Source organism: Pinus tabuliformis, chromosome 4_2 (assembly GCF_031772625.1).
Source record: "Pinus tabuliformis cultivar Carrire ecotype Pingquan chromosome 4_2, CPIR1, whole genome shotgun sequence".
Lineage (NCBI taxonomy): Eukaryota > Viridiplantae > Streptophyta > Pinopsida > Pinales > Pinaceae > Pinus > Pinus tabuliformis.
Genome location: NC_142304.1, coordinates 146,243,272 through 146,265,612, shown reverse-complemented (window position 1 = coordinate 146,265,612; position 22,341 = coordinate 146,243,272).

The window sequence follows — 22,341 nt, the reverse complement described above, 5'->3', positions numbered from 1 at the left end:
AGTTCATATTTCAATTTCATGTTCTAGAAGTAGAGGATAAAGATCTGACCAAACAGTGTAATCTTGGCAGATAAGTAGATAGGTAGAGTGAAAAAGGAGCTCAACAGTTTAATCTTAGCCCTTGGATGTAATAAGTGTAGACTTAGATAGACATTACCATGTAAAAGAAAAGAAAGTTTGATAAGGGTTTGCAAGTCTAAGTGCACCCAAATAAAGAAGTAAAAATGCTAGGTTAAAGTAGGTAGGGTAAGTAGATGATGGTTGCAGAATAATATGTGGTGAATGATGATTCTAAATGTATCAATCTTTTACTTTCATCACAAAGCAAATGGCATGTATTACATGGAAGGCATATCAAGCAAGAAAAGTAAAAAATAATTAACTTCCCTTCTCATTTCCCCAAGGTATCTATCAAAGTTAGAGGGGCTCAGAGCATTTCTCTAAATTTTGGAGGGACCAGACCCTCAGCCCAACAATTTATAATGCCTAAGTACTTAAAATCAATATTCACCCCTTCATAACATCATTCATTCCCTTGATAAAGTTTTTCCTAAGTAAAATCCTATTTTACTTAGGAAAATTAAAATCTTTCCATAAAAACCCTTATTTTTCACTTACCCTAAGTTTCAAATATATACATGAAATGTTTAAGACTCGGCATTTTTTCCATTCAATGTCATATTAACTACTAATTTATGTTATTAAGTAATTCCCCTATAAACATTTACCCACTCCCATATTATTTTAACTATGTAAAAACCCCAAATACTTATATATCTCGCCCCTCGATTAAATATAACCATAATACATCATTAATGGGGATTAATTAGTTAATCTGTAATTAATTAAGCACCTCGACCCCTGCCACATTAATTAAGGATTAATTAACCCCCATGGTTAATTAATAACTTTCCCGACGAATCCCGTTGCTCCCGATATGATTAAAAAATCTTTAATTGCATTAGGCCCACCCTCATTAAACTCTTGTCACCTCGCCTCCCCGACAGTCGTCCGATCAAGCCCCCCACATCCAATGGTTGTCATGCATATTGCACAGCCCTCCACAACTGAACGTTAGCACGTGATGATGAGCGGTTTTCTGAACAATGTCGTCGCCACGTGTCGCTCATCATATGGAATCGTTCGGTCTAGCCCAAATACCGCCTCCCCTCCAAAAGCAGTGGAATGAAACCTGCTTAAGGCTTTCCTGCAATTGACAAAAACGTCAAATCACCCCCGCTGACACAACCTGTTCATTCAAGTCTTACCCGCCAATATCAACCGTTTGCCTGTTTAAACACAAAAACCCCAGTTTTGCTCGTTTTCACCTGATTGTGCAGTAAAACCCTATGTAACTCATCTGCACCACCTGAAGCCTCTATTAACCAATTTGGACATGGTTTACCTCCCAAAAATCATTCTGGACTGACTCCATAGACCTCTCAAGGTCAAATGAAGCCTTTTTGACCTGCAAAATAATGCTTTCTTAACAATTTGTTTTGTTTTACAGGTGATCAGAAGACCACATCATTGGATAAACAGTCTTAATACTAGTCATAAGACCTGTTTACTCCAAGATTTTTATCAAATTTATTCAAACAGAGATGGAAGATAAAACATACAGTGAAAATACAAGCAAAGGAAATAGGAAATTAAACAATTTACTATTGAAACAGACAGTAAAAACCTAAACTACACATGGAACGTAAAAGGACATAGTAAAGAACAGTCAAAGTGTATCAAGATTAAAGAGTATCATATTGAAGACCAAGTCAAGTAAATCAGCTAGCATGAAGATAAATAGCAGGGAAGACAATTAAAAATAGAGTATACAAATTCATGTCAAAGTGAAGACAGATGAAAAAACAAAGCGGTAAAAGTAAAAAGTAAAAAATAAACAGTAAAAGTAAACATAAAGAAATTAAGGGTTAAACAAAGATGAAAACACTTTCACCAACTACAATGAAGTTTATCCAAAGTAAAAGTGAAAAACAGTCAAAAGAAGTTTAAGGTTAAAAGATGAAATTAGAGCAAAAATGGTACATTCTTCAGAAATTTCTTGTTTAAGTCATAATTTTGCAGAAACTATTGTGGCCAATCCAAGAAGTATTTCAATAAACTGGATGAAATTGTTGTTCCTAACAGGCCAATATACAAAAACCTATCTCACTTTTTACACAGGAATTACCAAAACGGATATATGTGCATGCCTTTACAACCTATTTTTCAGTTTGTGCAAAGTCCTGTTTTTGACATCTTTTTCTAGAGAATATTGTGAACAAGTGGAGATGAATTTTTTGAGACGGAGAGAGGTTTATTTCAAAAAAATTCCTATCTACAAAATCATTTTTCACATTTTACATATATATCACGGATTGAGATATACAAGCGTATCATTGGACCCTAAGTTTGCATAATTTCTGGGGCAGAATGCACAAAGGAAGGATGCAGTTAGTGACTGGGATGCCTCATCATCAACTAAGAGTTGCCATCAAATTCAAATTTATCTTCTTAATCACCATAAATCCATAAACATAGTTCCAAATAGATTCATTAGTTTTTAATGTCCTTTATTTAAGTTCTATTAATGAAAAATAGTTGGAGATATTTGTAAAACCAATCTTGATATTTTTTCAGGACATTTCAGTTTAGAATTAGTATAAATACTTCTTCATTTGAATTATTTTGTGGTGGATTCTTAGACATTTCTATAGACTTATTGGAAAAGAAAATCTATTGATCAACTCTTGTATGGCTGGTGATCCAGGTGGATATGGTGGCCACCTGCCAAGTCCACCTGGACCCCCACCATTGTCTTTCTCAGCATTTTCAGTTTCCTTAATTGTAGCACAACTTACTATTTTTAGCAGTTTTTCGGGTCCTGAACTTCTGGAGCCGTTTTGAGGCCCTAAACGACGCTTTTTTGGGAATCCAGGGGCAACATGGGTCCATGGAATGGACCGATGTTGCCCATCCAAAAATGATAGTGCTCGGATAGATCTTTCTAATGAGCTATTGTACGCGTCAAACGGAGATCATATGCCAAAGTTACGACCCCGGGAAGTTGATGTACCAATTTACCCCCAAACGGGGCCCACAGTTTGGCGTTTCATCTCCTAGGGTTAGGTTTTGGAATGTTAAGGGTTTTCCATTGTTTCTCAACAATAAATAGGCCTTCGAGCCTCATTGTAACACAGTTCAGAGGCATGTAGCCATCACATCTCTTCTCAGAGATAAGCTACCATCACCCTAGCTGGTTTATTTCCATTTCTGGTTGTAAGCATATTTCAGTATTTTCCATTAATGAAATGAAGTATTATTTCCGCTGCATCTTTGTGTATATGGTTATCTCTGTAATTTGTTGCGTTCCTGTTTAAATCCGGATCAGTGGTATCAGAGCGGTCTGCTTTTTCTCTGTTTTTCTTTGCATGTCCCCAACAAGGTCGAGATATAAGGAGTTAGGGCTTGAACTGGTTGAACCTTTGCAAGACCAGCCTCGCAAATCCCGACGGCCTCCCATGGCGGACGAGAAGAAAGACGAGGGGGTAGGAGATCCCATCAAAATCTTGCTCGAAGAAGCCCTCGAGCGACAACAGAACGCGATGATGGACAACTTTGCCCAGATCCTTCAGCGGCTACCCAGAAGCAACGCATCGGCTTCCAGAAGCTACTCTGGAAATGCCACACCCTTTAAGGTACAAGTTAATTTTGAAATCCCCATATTCGAGGGTCAGATAGACGCAGATGCCGTAGATAAATGGTTAAATCTGCTAGAGGGTTATTTTTTGTTCATGAATTTTCGAGTCGGGAAAAGATTGTTTTTGCTCTTCTCAAAGCAGCCCCTCACGTCAAGGACTGGTGGGAAACCTACTGTGAGGAGAAGGATGAAAGTACTGGCTCACTATTTTCAGCCGCACCCACCTGGGATTCGTTCCGGGATGCCATCAAGGAGCAGTACTACCCTGTCGGAAGCTATGAGGATGAATACATAAAGTGGACCACGCTGCGGCAGGGAAGGGACCAAGACGTGCCAGAGTTCACCAATCTTTTCCATACCCTTCGCACAAAGTTGGGTATCAAGGATTCGGAGCAACATTTGATACTCAAATACCGTGGCTGCCTGCACAAGTACATCCAGGAAGAAATACAATTCCTAAACATCCCCTCGCTCGGCGCAGCATAACGATATGCCGTCAAGGTCGAGCAGAAGTTTAAACAAAAGAAGCGAGACTTTGGATCTGCGAATCCAAAGCAGGGGAAAGGTGCCCCTAAACCACAGAACAAAGGACAAAGCCAAGGCGGGACAGCCCAAGACAACCAGCCGAAGCCGCAAGCAAAGAACAATGTCGCGAAGCTGAGAAAGGACACTGGAAAATGGTGCGAGTTCCATAAGAGCTCCACTCACAACACAAGTGAGTGTTGGGCCAAGCAGTCACTGGTGGCTGAGCTAAAGGTTTCAGAATCAGATCCATGTTCCGACTCTGAGTCAGAACCCGATAAGGGGTATGAAAAAGGGAAGCAGATCATTGATGCGGATCCCAGCGCCACTGTTGCTACCGCAAAGATCCATAAAAATGAACCCGAAGATCCAGAGGAGGAGGAGCGTCTCTTCCACTCCCAGATGTGGGTAAAGGGCTCCCCGATACAGTTCATTGTTGATAGTGGGAGTCAAAAGAACCTCATTTCGGCAGAGGTCGTGAAGCGGTTGGGCTTACCGACCACAGCACATCCACAACCATACACCATTGGGTGGCTTCACCAAGGACGAGATCTTCGCGTGAGCCAGCAGTGTCGCCTTCCATACAACATCAAGCCCTTCACGGATGAGGTATTGTGTGACATTGCTCCCCTTGAAGTTTGTGATGTATTACTAGGACAACCATACTTGTGGAAGTGACATGCTGTGTATGAATCAAGGCCCCGTGCTGTTATTATTACATTGGGAAATAAGTTGTTCAGGATACCAGAGGTAGCACCACCTGCCGCCATCTCTTTGATTACTGCAAAACAATGCATTAAGATCATTTCCAAAACCAGGAAATTTGTTTTCCTGATGATACGCCCTCAAGGAAAGAAGAAGACAGTGGCCGCGGCCTCCAAACGGGGTCCCTCTGCACGACAACTACAGATGGACAAGGTTGTGGAGGAGTACGAGGACATCTTCACCTCCCCGGCAGGGGTTCCTCTGCACTGTCAGGTCAAGCACTCCATCGATCTGACCCCAGGTGCGCCGCTACCCAATGGACCAATTTATCGGCGCTCCGTTCTGGAGAACAATGAAATCAAGAGGCAGATTCAGGAGCTCCTGCAGAAAGGTCACATCCGTCCAAGTTCATCGCCCTGTGGGAGCCCGATCGTGTTGGTACAGAAGAAGGATGGGACGTGGAGACTCTGTATTGACTATCGGGCGCTGAACAAGATCACTGTCCGTAATAGGTACCCGATCCCGTGGATTGATGACCTCCTAGACCAACTAAAGGGGGCGAAATATTTCAGCAAGATCGATCTGAAGTCAGGATATCACCAGGTACCAATCGAACCCTCCGATGTGTGGAAGACTGCCTTCAAATCCAAGGAGGGTCTCTTCGAATGGTTGGTCATGCCTTTCGGATTGACGAATGCTCCTGCAACCTTTATGAGGCTAATGGATGACATCTTGCGGCCATTCACCAACTCCTTTGTAGTAGTATACTTGGATGACATTCTGATCTTCAGCCAGAGTTGGGAAGAGCACCTCCACCACATCCGACAGGTTCTCCAAACACTGCGGCAACACAAGCTATGTGCCAATTTGGAGAAATGCACTTTTGGCATGACCCAGGTTCAGTATCTGGGATACATCATTGATGAACAGGGGGTGCATGTCGATCCGGCCAAGATCCAAGTCATTCGGGATTGGCCCTCTCCAACCACTCTAACAGAGCTCCGCAGCTTTCTAGGTCTTGCCAACTTCTACTACAGGTTTGTGTTGGGGTTTTCTCATATTTCTTGGCCCTTGAGTCAAGTCACCAAGGGCGGGGCGAAAGCAAAATTCTTTTGGTCTGAATCTCAACAGAAGGCATTCAGGGAATTGAAGGATCGCCTCTGCACGGCACCAGTGCTCGCGCTACCAGATTTACAACAACCATTTGAGGTCGAGACAGATGCCTCTGACTATGCTATTGGGGCAGTCCTTACTCAACATGGACATCCAATGGCATATCACAGTGAAACACTTTCAGACACAGTCCGGAAGTACCCCACTTATGATAAAGAGATGTATTCCATTGTACAGGCCTGCCGACAATGGAAGCATTACATTTTGGGGAAGGAAACGGTCATCCAAACAGACCACCGACCTCTGCAGTTCATACAGACCCAAGGGAAATTGCAGAATGATCGCCATCAGAAGTGGTCTACATACCTGCAACAGTTTCACTTGAATATCAAGTATAAAAAGGGCAGCACCAATAATGTTGCAGATTGCCTCAGTCGGCCACCGATCATGGCGCTAACCACCGTGCTCAACTCTTGTGGGCACGAGACTGCTGATTGGCCACTTCTCTACAAAAGCGACCCAGAATTCGGCCACACATACCAAACACTCTTGGAGGGTCGGCATGTTGCAGATTTTCACCTCCAGGATGCCCTATTATGCCACCTCGGTCACCTTTGTGTTCCTTCCAGCGAGCGTGCCAAGATGATTTGGGAAGCACACTACAGTCGGGCTGCTGGGCATTTCGGGGTCGAGAAAACAGTGGCAGTACTGCAAAATTATTTCTATTGGCTGAATCTTCGACAGGATGTTGGGAAGTACATCCGATCATGTACTGCCTGTGCCATTGCTAAACCGACCATTAAGAAGCACGACCTCTATACCCCGTTGCCTACCCCTAGTCGACCTTGGGAATCCATCTCCATGGATTACATGTCAGGCCTTCCTTCCACTAAGAATGGAAATGACTGTGTTTTTGTGGTCGTCGACAGGTTCTCGAAGATGGCCATTATGATGGCCTGCAAGAAGAATATCACAGCAGAAGCCACTGCTAAACTCTTCTTTGAACGAGTGTGGGTGCACTTTGGGATCCCACAGTCTATCATCTCAGATCGGGACAGTCGGTTTCTCAGCACATTTTGGTCCAGTCTCTGGTCAATGCTGGACACCAAACTCACGAAGTCCACAGCCTTCCATCCTCAAACTGATGGCCAGACAGAGGTTGTCAACAGGATGATTGTGCACATTCTGCGCATGTATAACTCAAAGCATCCACGCACATGGGACGAGAGCCTCCCCTATGTTCAGCACAGCTACAACCGAGCTCTTCATAGCTCCACTGGCCATAGCCCTTTTCAGGTGGGTTTGGGATTCCAGCCACTATGCCCCATTGATGTGGCCATGCCCCTTGCAGCTACTCACATGAATTCAACTCATGTCTAGTCCGAAATAGATAAGGCCACCAGCTTCATTGAGCGCATCCAACATATTCGCCAGCAGGTCCATGACATTCTTGAGAAATCAAATGCCAAGTACAAGCAGCGACATGATCAACACCGGGTGCCACACAAGTTTCAGGTGGGCGACAAAGTCTGGTTGCATTTGCAAAAGGAACGCCTTACTGGAGCCTATCGGAAATTGAGACCACTCCGATATGGTCCTTACACCATTACTAAGGCTATGGGAGACAATGCATTTGAGCTCAGCATTCCCCCATTCCTTGGCCTGCACCCAGTGTTCAATGTGGACCGCCTTCGGCCATACTTTCCACCATTGCTAGACACATCCGACATTGCAGAACAGCTCAAACCCACAGAATTAAATCCAGATTGCATGGAACAAGCTGCAACTAATCGGATCATGGACACACAGATCAAGAACACTCGCCAACAGAATATCCAACTGTATCGAGTTGTCAAAGCAGGCCAACTCCTTCAGCAGGGCAAGTGGCTCACCAGGGAACAAGTTCAGCAGAAGTTTCCTCATCTCATGGAGGAGCTCAACACAATGGGGACCATTGCTTCCTAAGGGGGGAGGAATGATCCAGGTGGATATTGGTGGCCACCTGCCAAGTCCACCTGGACCCCCACCATTGTCTTTCTCAGCATTTTCAGTTTCCTTAATTGTAGCACAACTTACTATTTTTAGCAGTTTTTCGGGTCCTGAACTTCCGGAGCCGTTTTGAGGCCCTAAACGACGTTTTTTGGGGAATCCAGGGGCAACATGGGTCATGTACCAATGTTGCCCGTTCCAACAATGATAGTGCTCGGATAGATCTTTCTAATGAGCTATTGTACGCGTCAAACGGAGATCATATGCCAAAGTTACGACCCCGGGAAGTTGATGTACCAATTTACCCCCAAACGGGGCCCACAGTTTGGCGTTTCATCTCCTAGGGTTAGGTTTTGGAATGTTAAGAGTTTTCCATTGTTTCTCAACAATAAATAGGCCTTCGAGCCTCATTGTAACACATTTCAGAGGCATGTAGCCATCACATCTCTTCTCAGAGATAAGCTACCATCGCCCTAGCTGGTTTATTTCCATTTCTGGTTGTAAGCATATTTCAGTATTTTCCATTAATGAAATGAAGTATTATTTCCGCTGCATCTTTGTGTATATGGTTATCTCTATAATTTGTTGTGTTCCTGTTTAAATCCGAATCAGCTGGCTAGATGAAAGAATAATACAAAGGACTTTTCATAGGATTCATGTGTCAAACATCAGACAAATAAGTATCTATATCTCATGTGTTATTGTTTTCTTGTTTAAATATTTCAATTGTGTTCCATATTTGAATACTAAAACGAAAATGTGTAATCCAAAAAGTTCTTAAGTGCAATCTGTCTTTAAAATCGTTTTTATTCTAAATTTTTTCTTCTAAACTATCATAGGCAGTGAATTCTTAATTACTCTTGCTTTTTAGTTTATCATTTCGGTCATTTAATAAAAAATTCTTAATTGCTTTTTATTGGTGATCAGTCATTTTCCCTCTCTTAAAACATGTTGAAGGATTCTTAATTTCCCTTCTTCCCTTTTAAGTCCATTCCATACTTTCAAGTTACCATTTTCTCCCTGTTCAGTTATCTTGCCCTGTGAAGCCATCTTTTTTGTTGAAAAGCTAAGTCTAGCTAAGCCATATTTAGATTGAATCCATATCCCAATGGCCTAAAATACTCAGTTCTATCCATCTGCTCCTGCATTCCACCACCAAACACAATCAAACCCCCCCAAGCTTTCACAACTAATCTAATGCCTTACTAAACAAAGCTAAATCTTAAAGAGAGAGCCCTCTCTGGGTACAGATTGGCTAAATTCTGTACCTAAAATATTGGTTTGTGGTTACCTTGGAAATTTCTTTCTTTAACCTTGAGAAAATTCTGAATGATAACATAGTGGCGACTCCACTGGGGAGAGCTAAAATTTTCTTCAAAATTGTTTTACAGGTTTAGGTCTGGTCTATGATGGTGGACAAGGATCAGACACACAAAGGTTAAAATCATCCACCTGGTGAGTCCAAATCAATTTCACAATCAAGACTCCACTAGAGAAATGAACCTGAAAGAACTATGTGAAAAGATCAGTCTTTTAGCTTGGATTGTTATCCAAGACATTATGTTCTTTCTCATTGATATATTTTTTCAATGTATATTGTATTTTAGAGATGTTTTTAGATTAAATTTTTATTATTTTCCTTTGAAAAATGTAGATATAATGTCTCCTTACATATTTGAGCAACATTCTTCTAATTCTTATGAAGATCATTTTCCAATTGAGGAGAATAAAAAAATTAAGACTAATCGTACAATCCCTGTACATATTCCAATACCTCATAAAGTTCCTGATAGATATAAACCACTCATTTTACCTCCTACACTCCATGCTTTCCCTAACGATTATCCTAAGCACCTCCCTAGGTTTGATGGAGAGAATGGTACCACTGCCCAAAAACATAGTCAAGCTTTCGAAGATTATCTTAACTTATTTGAAGTAGATGAAGAGGATGTCAATATTAGGCTTTTTGCTCTTTATTTGCAAGAAAAAGTCAAGAGTTGGTTCAAAATCCTTCCTGAGGCAAGCATCTCAAATCTCGAGCAGTTTCTCAAAATATTCCTTGATAGATGGATAATTAAAGTCAATCTTCTTGTGATCATAGAAGAATATAATCAATTAAAAAGACAGCCAGATGAAACAATACAACAATTTTCAGACAAATTTAATCAAATCTATTATTCAATACCATTAAATATAAGACCTCCCCCTGGTTCTGCTCTTTTGCATTATCCAAGAGCATTTGATTCAGAGATAGAATTTCATATAAGAGAAAGAAACCCCTCAACAATGGAACAAATGCAGAACATGGTAGTAGATGTAGAAGTTAATTTTCAAATTAGAAGAGAAAAGTTGAAAGTAGAAAAAGAGGAAAAACTTGACATTTTGATAAAGAAAATAGAGGAAATTATTCATAAGATCACAATGAAAGTTGATTTTTTTTTTCAAAATAACCATGACACATTTATTTCACAAAAGGAAAAGGTTGATATTCATGAACAAATTCCTACCAGCTCAGTCTACCATAGACCAGAAGATAGATTCATAGAGCAATATGTGGAGGAGCAATCTCTTGACCTAATGTGTATATTTGATGACATTACTTCTTTTGATGATTCACCCAAATATGATTAGTATGATGATGATTATGTTTCTCAAATCCAAATTAACCTTGCAGAGGAATCAGAAGCTAATTTGATGAAAAAGGAAGTTCAGGTTCAACAGCTTGAAAATAGTGATCAGCTTGTTCATTTCAGCTATGAGAATGAGGAGGAAAGTGTAGAAAATTTTGAAATCAGTGAAGGAACTTTACCATTTTGTTTTGCTTCATTTCAGTTTATCAGAGATAACTATCATGTGATTAGAAATCAAATGTCAACAAGTCTTGATATTAACTATCTAGAGGGCAATAAAATCCTTGTTCAAGACTTCTCATATCTAGATTTGCAGCCCCAAAATGCCTTTGAATCTCAAGTTGCAGAAGAATACTTCGAAGCTATAACATATGATCAAATGATCCAAGATGATTCCATGCCTCTTTGTTTTGAATAATTTCAATTTTTAAAGGAAGCGTGGTATAAAATTTTTAAAGAAAAGGAGGAGCAGCTTGTAGAAATATATGAAGTTCCATTTGAACTTATATGTAATAAGTTGCAGAAATCCTTCCAAGTTCTTTATGATCCAATAGCTAATAGGTTGAATGATGAATGCAATCAAAATTTTTCTCCAGTAATAGACTATGAGAGTCAAAATCAAGATGATAATAGTTTCACCATACAGACACTATAATGAGTAGAAATATCATCACAAAGAGTAGTTGAAAACATGCAGGGTGATAAAGATAAAAGTGATATTTCAGTTTCATGGCATGTAGGCCATACACAACAGATGTACAGTGGTTTGAATCAGTTCAAGAAAAGTGTATATATTTTACAAGATCCTTTTGTACAGTTTCTATATTCAACAAAGGAGATCGGGAATTTCCTTATCTTCTCAAAGGTTAACAAAGCTATATTTGATTTCAAGATTTCAATTTTAACCACCAACAAGCACAAGTAGCAAAAGTCACCAATGTATATGATGCTTGAGTGGTTGCATTGGTTGTTTCATTTTACCTAACCAACAGTTAGAAAACTGATTAGAGTAAGTAGGTATAATTTTAGTTTGAATAAATTCAGTTTTCAGCAGCGAGTATATGTTAGATCAAATTCGAGTTTGCAGAAAAGGATACAATTTCAGTTCAAGATTTTCAGTCAAATGATTATACAACAGATCATACACATGTGTGGGATAGGCCCAATGGATCAAGCTACTAGTCGACGGTGTTCTTGACATTTCACAAGGAAATGCCATCCCCAAGTGGAGCCAATGTTAGGTTCCTATACCAATAGGTGCCATATATCATGATTGACTGGGTTTAGCTCTGAAATATGTACATACCTTTGCTTGTTGAAAATGTTTTCCATATTTTTAAAAAATCAAAAAATTAAAAAATGTAAAGAGGGTATGCCCTAGAAAAATAATAAAAGGGTAAAAAAAATAAAGATGGTAAAAAAAATGAAAGAAAATGAACCCCAACAAAAAGAAAGACCAGGAAAGTGTGCAATTCTAAATGCCACTACTTTTTCACTTTTGTATAATAAAAAATTGTGCAGTTTGTCACTTATGCCACAATTCATGAATAGTCAAATAGTTTAAGCTTGGATAGTTCATATTTCAATTTCATGTTTTAGAAGTAGAGAATAAATATTTGACCAAATAGTGTAATCTTGGTAGATAAGTAGATAGGTAGAGTGAAAAGGGAGCTCAACAGTTTAATCTAAGCTCTTGGATGTAATAAGTGTAGACTTAGATAGGAATTACCATGTAAAATAAAAGAAATTTTGATAATGGTTTGCCAGTCTAAGTGCACCCAATAAAGAAGTAAAAATGCTAGGTTAAAGTAGGTAGGGTAAGTAGATGATGGTTGCAGAATAATATGTGGTGAATGATGATTCTAAATGTATCAATCTTTTACTTTCATCACAAAGCAAATGGCATGTATTACATGAAAGGCATATCAAGCAAGCAAAGTCAAAAATAATTAACTTCCCTTCTCATTTCCCCTAAATTTTCACTAATTTCCTCTAAGTGCCAAGGTATCTGTCAAAGTTAGAGGGGCTTAGAGCATTTCTCTTACTTTTGGAGGGTCCGAACCTCGACCCAATAATTTATAATGCCTAAGTACTTAAAATCAATATTCACCCCTTCATAACATCATTCATTCCCTCGATAAAGTTTTTCCTAAGTAAAATCCTATTTTACTTAGGAAAATTAAAATATTTTCCATAAAAACCCTCATTTGTCACTTAGCCTAAGTTTCAAATATATACATGAAATGTTTAAGACTCAGCAACTTTTCCATGCAATGTCATATTAACTACTAATTTATGTTATTAAGTAATTCCCCTAAAAATTTACCTGCTCCCGTATTATTTTAACTATGTAAAAACCCCAAATACTTATATATGTCGCCCCTAGGTTAAATATAACCATAATACATCATTAATGGGGATTAATTAGTTAATCTGTAATTAATTAAGAACCCCGACCCCAGCCACATTAATTAAGGATTAATTAACCCCCACGGTTAATTAATAACTTTCCCAACCAATCTCATTGCTCCCAATATGATTAAAAAATATTTAATTGCATTAGGCCCGCCCTCATTAAACTCCTGTCACCTCACCTCCCCGATAGCCATCCGATCAAAGCCCCCACATCCAACGGCTGTCATGTAAATCGCATAGCCCTCCATGACCAAACGTTAGCGTGAGATGGCGAGCGGTTTTCTGAACAGTGCCATCACCATGCGGCGCTCATCGTATGGAATCGCTCGATCTAGCCCAAATACCGCCTCCCCTCCAAAAGTGGTGTGATGAAACCCACTTAAATCTTTCCTGCAATTGACAAAAACGTCAAATCACCCCCACTGACACAACCTTTTCATTCAAATCTTACCCGCCAATATTAATCGTTTACCCGTTTAAACACAAAAACCCCAGTTTTGCTCGTTTTCACTTGATTGTGCAGTAAAACCCTATGTAACCCATCTTCTCCACCTGAAGCCTCTGTTAACCGATTCGAACATGGTTTACCTCTAAAAAAGCATTCTGGACTCACTCCATAGACCTCTCAAGCTCAAATGAAACCTTTTCAACCTCCCCTGCAAACCAATGCTTTCTTAACAATTTGTTTTGTTTTATAGGTGATTAGAAGACCACATCCTTGGATAAACAATCTTAATACTAGTCATAAGACCTATTTACTCCAATATTGTTATCAAATCTATTCAAACATAGATGGAAGATAAAACATACAGTAAAGAGACAAGCAAAGGAAACAACAAATTAAATGATATACTGTTGAAACAGACACTAAAAACCTAAACTACACATTGAAGGTAAAAGGACACAGTAAAGAACAGTCAAAGTGTATCAGGATTAAAGAGTATCATATTGAATACCAAGTCAATTAAATCAGCTAGCATGAAGATAAACAACAGGGAAGACAATTACAAATTAGAGTATACAAATTCATGTCAAAGTGAAGACAGATGAAAAAAACAAAGCGGTAAAAGTAAAAGGTAAAAAGTAAACAGTAAAAGTAAACATGAAGACATTAAGGGTTAAAAAAAGATGAAAAACTTTCACCAACTACAATGAAGTTTATCCAAAGTAAAAGTGAAAAACAATCAAAATAAGTTTAAGGTTAAAAGATGAAATTAGAGCAAAAATGGTACATTCTTTAGAAATTTCCTATTTAATTCATAATTTTTCAGAAACTATTGTGGCCAATCCAAGAACTATTTCAAGAAACTAAAGGAGTTTTTTGTTCCTAACAAGCCAATCTATGAAAACCTATCTCATGTTTTACAGAGGAATTACCAAAAGGGAGATAAGTGCATGCTTTACAGCCTATTTTTCAGTTTCTGCAAAATCCTGGTTTTGACATCCTTTTGCAGAGAATATTGTGAACAGCTGGAGATGAATGTTTGAAAACTGAGAGAAGTTTATTTCAAAAACATTCCTATAACCAAAAACCTCTTTCAATTTTTACATATCTATCACGGATTGAGATATACAAGTGTATCATTCGACCCCAAGTTTGCAGAATTTCTAGGGCAAAATGCACAAAGAAAGGATGCAGTTAGTGACTGGGATGCCTCATCATCAACTAAGAGTTGCTATCAAATTTGAATTTATCTTCTTCATCACCATAAATCCATAAACATAGTTCCAAATAGATTCATTAGTTTTGAATTTCCTTTATTTAAGTTCTATTAATGAAAAACAGTTGGAGATATTTGTAAAACCAATCTTGATATTTTTTCAAGATATTTCAGTTTAGAATTAGTATAAATACTTCTCCATTTGAAGTATTTTGTGGTGTATTCTTAGACATTTCTATAGATTTATTATTTTGGAAAAGAAAATTTGTTGATCAACTCTTGTATGGCTGGCTGGATGAAGGAATAATACAAAGGACTTGTCATAGGATTCATGTGTCAAACACCGGACAAATAAGTATCTATATCTCATGTGTTATTGTTTTCTTGTTTAAATATTTCAGTTGTGTTCCATATCTGAATATTAAAACGAAAAAGTGTAATTCAGAAAGTGCTTAAGTGCAATCTGTCTTTAAAATCATTTTTATTCTAAATTTTTTCTTCTAAACTATCATGGGTAGTGAATTTTTAATTGCTCCTACTTTTTAGTTTATCATTTCAGTCATTTAATAAAAAATTCTTAATTGTTTTTTATTGGTGATCAGTCATTTTCCCTCTCTTAAAACATGTTAAAGGATTCTTAATTGTCATTCTTCCCTTTTAAGTCCATTCCATCCATTCAAGTTACCATTTGTTCCCTGTTCAACTATCTTGCCCTATGAAGCCATCCTTTTGTTGAAAAGCTAAGTCCAGTTAAGCCATCTTTAGATTGACTCCATAGCCCAATGGCCTAAAATACTCAGTTCTATCCATCTTCTCCTGGATTCCACCACCAAACACAATCAAACCCCCCTAAGCTTTCACAACTAGCCTAAAACATTACTAAACAAAGCAAAATCTTAAAGAGAGAGCCTTCTCTGGGTACAGATTGACTAGATTCTGTACCTAAAAGATTGGTTTGTGGTTACTTCGGAAATTTCTTTCTTTAACCTTGAGAAAATTCTGAGTGATAAAAGATCTTATACTAGTGAGTGTTCTTGATATGTGTGTCCATGATCTAATCAGTTGTGGTTTGTTCCATGCAGTCTGGGTTTGGCTCTATTAGTGTGAGTTGCTCTGCAATGGGCTGAGGGCTGTATACATTGAACACTAGACGCAAACCAAGGAAAGGTTGAATGCTGAGCTCAAAGGAATTTTCCCCTATAGCCTTTGTGATGGCGTATGGCCCATATTGAAGTGGGTGAAGCTTGCGGTTGGGTCCATCGAGGCACTCCTTTTGCAAATGTGGCCAAACTTTTTCACCCACCTAGAACTTGTGCGACACTCGATGTTGATCATTGTGTTTCTTGTACTTAGCATTGACTCTATCCAATATATCATGGACCTGCTAGTGGATGTGTTGAATTCACTCAATGAAGTTGTTAGCCCTATCAGCTTCAGACTGGACATGAGCTGAATCTTCCTGAGTAGCTACAAATGGTATGGCGACATCAATGGGACATAATGGCTAAAATCCCATCCCTACCTAAAAGGGCCTATGGCCTGTTGAGCTATGGAGATCTCTATTGTAGCTATGCTAGACATAGGGGAAGCTTTCGTCCCATGTCCATGTATGCTTCGAGTTGTACATGTGTATAATGTGTACAATCATCCAGTTGACGTGCTCTGTTTGGCCATTCATTATGGGGTGGAAAGCCGTGGACTTTGTAATTTTTGGTATCTAGCATCGACCATATACTTGGCCAAAACACACTTAGGAATATGCTATCCCGATCTCAGACAATGGACTATGGGATCCCAAAGTGTACCCACAATCGCTCAAAGAAGAGCTTAGCAATGGCCTCTGTTGTGATACTCTTCTTGCAGGTTGCCATAATGGAAATCTTAGAGAATATGTCGACGACCACGAAAATGCAGTCGTTGCCATTCTTAGTAGAAGGAAGGTCCGACATGTAATCCATGGAGATGAATTCCAAAGGTCGACTATGAGTAGGCAGAGGAGTATATAGGCCTTGCTTCTTGATGGTTGTTTGGAAATGGCACAGACAATGTAGGATAGAATGTACTTCCCAACATCCTAATGAAGGTTCAACTAATAAAAGTATTGCAGTACCGCCACGGTTTTCTCTACTCCGAAATGTCCAGCGACTCGACTGTAGTGCGCCTCCCAAATCATCTTGGCTCCTTTTATAGACATATCACTTAGGCGTGAAGTGTATCCTTCCTGTTATTCATTTTGAGAATTTTATGGTAAATTTAGCCTATGAATCACTGGGTGTCATAGCCTAAAGATTTACTTGTACAAGGATCCATTTTCTTCTTGAAGTCCCGTGGTCAAAACAATTCGGAAGGTTTGGGAGGTTTTTTTGCATATAAATTATAGTTCAGATCCTATTGTAGGTGTTTTCATGATTAAGTGCCTAGAAGCAACTTTCCAATGGTATATCCAGTTCTTCAAACTGAATTTTGGATCAAAATTTGGAGCAAGTTGAAGTTTATTCTTCAAAGCAAGAAAACAAGGAGAAATCTAAGTGTTCATCTTTGATCCCGCATATCGGAGATTTGGAGAGGCAAGAAGTGGATGTCAGAGAAAAACAATGATTAACGATCATCAATATCTCATATCAGAGCTTCCAATACACAATATAACAACAAAAACATGTCGGTAGTCATCGATTAGACATATTGATGGGGCCCAGGTCATATCACAAATCAGTAGTCGACAGGGGTCCTTTTCATATCGCATATTGGAGTCGAATAATGGTGATTTCATGTCGTAAGGGTGATAATTCTCAAGAGTTTCGATATATAAATGTGTGATATGTGATTAAAGCGTTGGGAAATTACTTCAGTGTTAAAGTATCAGGTACGACCGAATATAACTTAACAAAGGATTTAATTGGAAAAACAAAGCAGGACAAAGCCTTTTATCTCTCCTCCAACGAGACATGTGGTGAGTAGCAATTGGTTCTGAAATGCCATGTGGCAGCTGACATCAGCAATGACGTGGCTATACGGTGGACACGTGGTGGGAATACTTGACATTTTCAGGGGTCATAAGGAAGAAACTCAGAGTGACCTGTGTCACCACCCACAAGATTACACGTGGTAGAGGATGATGTTAGGTCACATGTCAATGATCACAAAGGCAAGCGACGACATGAATATATGTTTTATGTTAAAGTCAAAGCTTTGGTGGAAAATGTTTAACAAAGGTTTTATGTGTCAAAACCTCGTGCAGGCCCTCCCCTCATCCCTCTCCACGTGGACCAGGCCACATCACACATCAAAGATCACAAGTCTTGGGGGTGCAACTAAATGCCATATTATGAAACCATCGATCGCTAAGTTTTGATATTCAAAAGGGCTCGAGTGCACATTTGTTGTGGTTATATGTTTTACATTGGGACCATTTATAATGCAACATTTCAAAGAGTTGACCCCTGTCCCAGCCAAAGGGTTTAGCCCCTAAAAGCAACTCTGGCCCTGAGTCCCCAAGTCTCGATCATAAAGATTTCACCTAAGCCCCCGAGGCTAAGCGTATCACAAAGTTTCATGCTCGCACAATTCAAAGTGGAACTCAACTAAAAACGTCAATTTTATTAAAGTTTTGATGTATCACCCCCCCCCCCCCCCGGTCGTACCCTTGATCACAGAACAAAGAAATGTATTAAGGCACACTAACAGGGATTGTTGCACATTTACAATGAAGCATGGAGGGGCCGATGTTTCTTCTTTTTTCATCCCCAAGGTAGAAGAACCCGATAATCTTGAAGGGGGCCGATAAAGTAGAATATGAATGAACCAAGGCATCCAAATGATTTTGGCATTTTTTAACAATAGTTTTAGCATGATGGTAGACAGTTTCAATTTTTTCCGAAGGCACTATTTTGGATTGCAATGTCTAATTTTTTATGATGTAAGTCTATTTAAGACCTTGAAAGGCAATGTAGAAAAGGTTGATTGGTTCATGTATGAAGCAAAAAAGACTTGTATTGTGTATTTTTCAAGTATTTTAAGTGAATAGAAGAAGGTCGGGAGTGTTCTACCAAGGATTCTTGTGTCAGATGTATGTTGGTGTGTTTATTCTCTTTGTTATTAGTGTTTCTTATGTTTCCATGGTGTGAAAACAATTCTTCATGCTCAGCTAAAGGAAATTTGTAGAATTCACTTTATGTTCTACTTTGTATCAGTTGAACATTTATGTGTTTCCTTTTCTTCTAATGGAAATTTGAATTCATCCATAGTTTGATTCTCTTATTTTCACCTTTTTATGTTGCACTCATCCATTCATTACAACTAAAATTGTTAATTACCAACATAGTTACCTTTCCCCTGCTCAAGATATCATCATCATCCCTTATTCACTTGAATCATCAAATATAATGAGTCTTTTCGAATTGGATCTCCCTTATTTCACCTACCTTCAAGCAACAACTTAAACCTACCTTTTTTAATCCTCATAACCAGTCTAAAATCCATATCCTATCAATATCTTTTATTAATAGTTGATCCAATGAGAGAGCCCTCTCCAAGGTTAGGGGGATTCAACCTTAACCTACAAGTGGTTTTTGGTTACCTATAGGAACCCTTTCCTCATCCTAATAGGACTTACATAGTGCTAAAATAGTGGCACCGTTGTCAGGGAAAGAAAGTTTCCATCTTCTCCGACAAATATCATCAAAGTTTCAGATCTACTTGATGGTGAACACGAAATAGACATAGAAAGGTTGAATCATTAACCTAGCGACTCCAATTTTAAAAGATCGAGAATATCAAATATTTACTTGGTGACTCCAAGAAACTTAAAATCAGATTTAGAGAAGAATAGGCCTTGTTAGGAAAAGAGTGGAAGGATGGTGTGTGAAATTCAGGTACTCAAACTTGGATTTTCTTCAGGGTATAGTATTATGTTTTATTAATCGCTTCTTTTCCTTTCCTATAAATTTCCAAATGATTTTCTTCTATCTGTTGAATTTGAATCTACAAACCTGCACATGAGTCCCCTACTAGAAGTGTATATCATTCCCCAGCTGAAAATGCATCTCCTTTTACTATTGGTTGCCTTGAACAAGATACAAATGATAATCATAGTCTAGCATGTACAGTTTCATCTCAGACCTCAGTCATGGCCACTGCCCAGTATGCCCCATTAAATCTACCAGGCCCTTTGCATGAGTTACCATAGAATTATGGTCAGGGACTACCTCAATTTGATTGTACAGGTAAGGTCACAACAAGGAAGCATGTAGACAAAATCATTGACTTCATTGACCTTGAGGAATAAGAATATGAAGATGTCAAATTGAGACTGTTTTCTCAAAGTATTTCAGGAGAAGTTAGGAATTGGTATAGAATTTTGATAGCTAGAACATTCCTAATTTCCAATATTTTCAACACATTTTCCTTAACAGATGGGAGGTTAAAAGAAACCCTTTTCAGGTTATGGATGAGTATCATAATCTTAAGAGGAAACCTGGTGAGACAATTCAAAATTTCTCAACCAGATTAAAATCCTCCCCTTGGATTGGCTATGCTTCCTTATCCATATGGTTTTGATGCTAAGCTTTCATATTATCTCAAAGAGAGGAATCCTGCCACTTTGGAGGATATGCAGAAAAGTGTTATTGATGTGGAAGAAAATATATTAACCAAAAGAGCCAAAATGGAAGATGAAAGAAGGGAAGTGATCAAGGAGGAGCTTTCTCTATTGTCATACCATAAGCTAGGTGCATTGATGAAAACCATGGCAATGTTGGTTGAAACATTCATTATGCAAAACACAACTATTGTTAGAAGGAAGCAAAGAAGAACTCCTCTCCAAGTAGATTTGGCAGAAGAAGGAGAGATTGTTGATTTATGTCATCATAGGTTAGAAAATGATTGTTTAATCTATTCATTTGAAGACACTCCTGAAGAGAAATAGTGACATGTTCTCAACAAGAGGATGTTCAATTTCATGAATTTAGGGAAAGCAAACATCCTAAAGAATATGATGAAAGTATTGATTCAAGTGAGCAGTCTTACAATATTGACATTGAACATGAAGAAAATGATGAATTTGTTGCTGATGGTAACTCTCTAACTTTATGTTATGCTACATTTTAATTGTTGAAAGAAAATTATAAGATCGCTAAGGAAGTAGGAAAGCAACCTAAAGCTAGCATAACTTGGCATCAACTGTCTGATATAATTGATGGCCCTGCTAATTGTTATATTTAAGACTCCTTCGGTCAAAATTTGTCACAACCTTATTCAGTTTTTGATCATCCAATAGTTGATTGTTTGGATGATTTCTATAGTCAAAGTTCTCCTCTTTTAGCTAGTTGTGGGTATGTAAACAGGAGAGATGGAGACTTAGTTTGGAAAACTAGAATTATTGTCTTGTCCAATAGTGGTTTCATCACAAAGGTCACAGGAAAATTTGTTGAAGGCTTGTAATTTTTTGTATGGTCATGGTAAGGACGAAGGTATTCAGGAAAATGTCCAACAGACAAAGGTTTCTTCTTTCACTGAAACTAATGTAGATTTTACTCTTGATGATGAATCTCATGTATTTTATACTGATTTTGATGGGTATATTCAACATCCTTTCCAATTTTTAAGTGACCAAGAAGAAGATAAAGATAATCTTTTGAGTTATTCTTCAGCCCATTCATTTTTTGAATTATTATTTCAGGAAGTCTGTGAAAATAAAAGTTTTGAATTTGCATGCATAAAAGGTTTAGATAGTGAAATTTTTCTAGGTAATAGCCACCCAATACTGTAGGAAAATTATGAATAAGAGAATATTGTTGAAGACCTCATGGATGTGGAAATTGTTGTTGTTGATAAGCTAGTGGTTGAAAACAAAGAGAGTGCTTGTCTTTTTGCTCACTTTCAAGATGGGGTAATGCTTCAAATTATTGAAGATTCTTTTGTTGATTTGTTGTAGTCATGAAAAGAGGTGACTTTCCATGTTTTTCATTATCCTCTAGCCAATCTATTGCATTCATTTAATAAAATGGTTGTTCTTATATTTGTGGATTATAGTCAACAGTTTCAGTGGCATTTTGGGTTGCGAGTCTTATATATTTTCTGCCTGCTCATGAGAAGTATGAGTAGAATTTAGTCAAGTAGCCATTTACTCGGTTGGATACACTGGAGAGAAGAGATCACCTAGTGTATATACTTTCAGCATGTGTGGGCAACTATCATCATGGTTTGAAGCCCGAGGAGAAGGCCCTAAGACTTTGGCAATGCGCTATCAAATTTCTTATTTCCTTTAAATTTTTCAATTATGTAAGTTAGTCAGTCAATTTTCAGTCAGTTAGTTATATTTTATTTCAGTTAGTCAGTCAGTCATACTTTCAGTTTTTAGTTTTGACTCCATTTTCCAATGGTTAGGCTACTAATCTACTTTTTGTTCTTAGCACCACATAGGGAGGATGTCATCCCCATTGGAGCCAATGTTAGGGTCATATCTTTAGGTTTGAAGTGTCTCCTTCCTATTATTCATTTTGAGAATTTTATGGTCAATGTTTCCTATGAATCACTAGGTGTTATATCTTAAAGGTTTACTTGTCCAAGGCACCATTTAGTTCTTGAAGTTCTATGATCAAGACAAGTATGA